General features: G+C 43.3%; 1 protein-coding gene across 1 annotated transcript in view; it reads left to right on the top strand.

Moving 5' to 3' along the window:
• The first annotated feature begins 613 nt into the window (after positions 1-613).
• The window catches only part of tfeb (transcription factor EB), a 58,040-nt gene continuing 54,739 nt past the window's right edge, over positions 614-3,914 (top strand). Inside the window, exon 1 of the mRNA XM_080548398.1 lies at positions 614-738. The gene's annotated coding sequence lies outside the window, so the exon portion shown is untranslated. The remainder of the gene's footprint in view (positions 739-3,914) is intronic.

Below are 3,914 nucleotides of genomic sequence, written 5' to 3' on the forward strand. Positions count from 1 at the left end.
TAGAATGATAAGGTTCTATCTCCGTTTAGAATGATAAGGTTCTATCTCCGTTTAGAATGATAAGGTTCTATCTCCGTTTAGAATGAGAAGGTTCTATCTCCGTTTAGAATGATAAGGTTCTATCTCCGTTTAGGGCAGTTCAGAGATATTGAGCGTCAAAGTTGTTACATTCCATTATGTTCTGTGAGATGGAACCTTTGTATTTTATGAATTACTAACTAAAAAAATGTCAACATTTAAAAAAAATAACACCACACAGGCATTAATAAACACCTAATGGATCAGATTATGTAAAAAAAAACAAAAAAACTCAGTTTTGACCAAAAATGGAGATAGAACCTTATAACTCTGACGTCACGAACGGGCGTCGCGTCACCGGCCGAAAATACCCCTGGAAGATGAAGAGGACTCCATTTCCCAGAAGGCCACAGGGGGGTGGCCGTAACTGTCACAAGTGCGCACAGGTGACCCGCGGACGCTCCGACAACATCGTGACGAGCGGAACGAAAACAATCCGCCACTGGGGTGTCAGAGAGAGGAGTGGATCTATCCAGCCCTAGTGTGGGTGAGAATATAATATATATAATAATATATGTATGTAATATATTGAAGAGAAAGTCCGGAGCCAGTGTTGGTGACATTAGGGCGCGTTAGGAGGGACTGTCCCCGGAGTGTCCCGAACCAGAACCTGTGACTCTCCACAACTTCTGCTGCGTTTCTGTCTGACCTTCAGAGCGGGTAAGTAAGTGATATTCTACCGCTGAACTTCTGCTGCGAACTCCTGAATGCGATCCTTGCAATTTGTTCCTGTTCGCGGATGACTCGGCTCTGCTGGTCTCTGACAGGGACATATTGCAGGTGGAAAAAGCGCTGAGCACTGAACTGAGTAGAATCTGCATCTGGCTAGCTGACAATAAACTATCAATACACCTAGGTAAAACTGAAACCATCCTATACGGATCCCCATCTAAACTCAGAAAGGCTGAAAATTTTAAAATAAAAGTGGGTAACATTAATATCACAAGAAAAGAGGATATTACATACCTGGGCTCCATCTTAGAGGCAAATCTTTCCGGAGATAAAATGGCAGCAAAAGTAATCAAAAAAGTTAACCATAGAACTAGATTCTTGTACAGGATATCCTCACTTGTCAGTAAAAACACACTGAGGACCCTATCAGGAGCTCTCATTCAATGTCACTTCGACTATGCCGTAACATCATGGTACTATAGAACCACAAAGGCCCATAAAACAAGACTCCAGACAGCCCAAAATAAACTGGTTAGGCTTCTGCTAGGCCTCAACCCTAGGACACATCTAACCGCTGCTCATTTTTTTGAGCCTTGATTGGCTACGAGTAGTTGACAGAGTGCAGCAGCTTGCACTGGGCCTGGTCTTCAAGATACGCTACACCACAAAGACACCCAAGTACCTGTCAACATACTTCCAAAAAGTGAACAACGTCCACACATACAACACCAGAGGAAGCTCCACGAACCACGTTCAACCGCGTTGCACCACAAACAAGGGGTTAAACTCGTTTGCAAACTATGCAGTAAAAATGTGGAACGCCCTTCCTATAATCTTAAAGGAGTGCAAAACACTGCCCACCTTCAAAACCACTCTCAAAAAACATTTACAGGAGGCTGCAATCCGTAACTGGACCCTCTAAATCAAAAATCAGATTAAAAGACCCGAACTACCCACTGTACATACTTTATGTTTTGTCCCCCGCCCCCACCTGTGGTGTATGTCCCCACCTGTCCTACCCGCTGTACATACCTCATGTTTTGTTGTATTGTTCTTCCCATGATGGATGTGTGTTTATCTTGTAGATAGTAATAGTTATTTGTCTGTATTATCTTGTAGATAGTACTAGCTTTTTTGTCTGTCTTACATGTAACGATGAATTGAGAATCAAGGACCCCAATTGAAATAAGCCAGTGGCTTTCTTGGGTTTTTATCCTGTTAGTTGACCTTGTATGTAATATGTACTTTCATGTACCTACTTCTGCAAATCTTCTAATAAAGTTTTCAATCAATCAAAAAAAAAAATCCTCATATGGGCCACCGCTGGAAAACGCACCGACATATTATTATTATTATTATTATTATTATTAATAATAATAATAACAATAACAATAATAATAATAATAATAATAATAACATTTATTTGTATAGCACTTTTCCTGCAAACGATGCAGCTCAAAGTGCTTTAATCATTCTGTAATCCTCATTTAACCATTTAGTCATGTACAGTGTATGTGCGTTATGGAGAGTTTATGGAAGTTGACAGAAATGAGGTTTTATTCTCATCTGGGAAGGATGAAAGTCATTTAGCCTGAGCGCGTGTTGTCTGCAGAACAATACATGCATATTAATAATGACTATCTATAAGAACAAATCCCTTAATAAACCGAACTTATTTTAACCGAGATAGACATATGATGGACCTGTATTTATTCGATGAATAGCCCAGATGACAGCCAGTACGTCCATGTCAACTCCAAAAAGTATTTGGAAAAAACTTTTGACGCATCTTAATATGCTCGGTAGTGGGCTGTGTGTGCTTGTTTGGGGGGGCTTGGGGGGGCTCGGTGTGTTACTGTCAAACGCAACGCGACCCCAGATGCCTATTTGCCATTTATGAGCGACCACTTGATTACCAAGCTGGACAGGGAAGGCTGTGTGTGTGTGTGTGTGTGTGTGTGTGTGTGTGTGTGTATCAGTAACACAGACACCCTAGCCCTGGCATGCTGCTCTTATGTAACCGGAACGTTGCTGGAAAGCCCTGCGTGCTCGCGGGGAACCGAACAACCGAGAGAGAGAGCAAAGCCTCTCCTGCTGTATTTACATACTGTGTGTGTGCGTGTGTGTGTGTGTGTGTGTGTGTGTGTGTGTGTGTGATGTGTGTGTGTGTGTGTGTGTGTGTGTGTGTGTGTGTGAGAGAGAGAGAGAGAGAGAGAGAGAGAGAGAGAGTGTGTGTATGAGTGTGTGTGTGTGAGAGAGAGAGAGAGAGAGAAAGAGGGTGAGAGAGAAAGATAGAGAGAGAGAGAGTGTGTGTGTGTGTGTGTGTGAGAGAGAGAGAGAGAGAGGGAGAGAGTGTGAGAGAGAGATAGAGAGTGTGTGTGTGTGTGTGTGTGTGTGTGTGTGTGTGAGAGTGTGTGTGTGTGAGTGTGACAGAGAGAGAGAGGGGGAGAGAGAGAGACGGGGAGAGTGAGAGAGAGAGAGAGAGAGTGTGTGTGTGTTTATATATAGAAGGGTATTTTTAAACAGGTCCAGTGCTGTTTTGTTCTCCTTACATATAAGATACAGTTGTTGTGTTGTTGTGCTTTTACTGGATTACGTCCGTCTGACCCGTCCAGCAGCAAGTCTGAGAGGAGAGGCAGCGTTGAGATTGGCACTGAGGGGAGATGATGATGATGATGATGATGATGATGATGATGATGATGATCTTTCAGGACTGTTGCTCCCAATCTAATGAGGTTGAGGAGGTTCCGAGGCCTAGGAGGGGAATGATGTTGAATACCTCTGCGTCATGAATGCTTTTGAATACTTTGATAATACTTAAGCCATTAGGCTTTTTGATAGTTTTGAATACCAATTACCGGTAATAGTTTGATGAAGTGTCAGAATGCTTTGTCATCTGTCTCTCTCTGTCTCTCGCTCCCTCTCACCCTCTCTCTCTCTCTCTCTCTCTCTCTCTCTCTCTCTCTCTCTCTCTCTATCCCTCTCACCCTCTTTCTCCCTCACCCTCTCTCTCTCTCTCACCCTCTCTCTCTCTCTGTCTCTCTCTCTCCCTCTCACCCTCTCTCTCCCTCTCTTTCTCTCTCCCTCTCACCCTCTTTCTCTTTCTCCCTCTCTTTCTCTCTCTCTCTCTGTCTCTCTCTCTCTCTCCCTCTCTGTCTCTCTCT

The sequence above is a fragment of the Nansenia antarctica genome (genome assembly GCF_963989245.1).
Source record: "Nansenia antarctica genome assembly, chromosome: 18".
NCBI lineage: Eukaryota > Metazoa > Chordata > Actinopteri > Argentiniformes > Microstomatidae > Nansenia > Nansenia antarctica.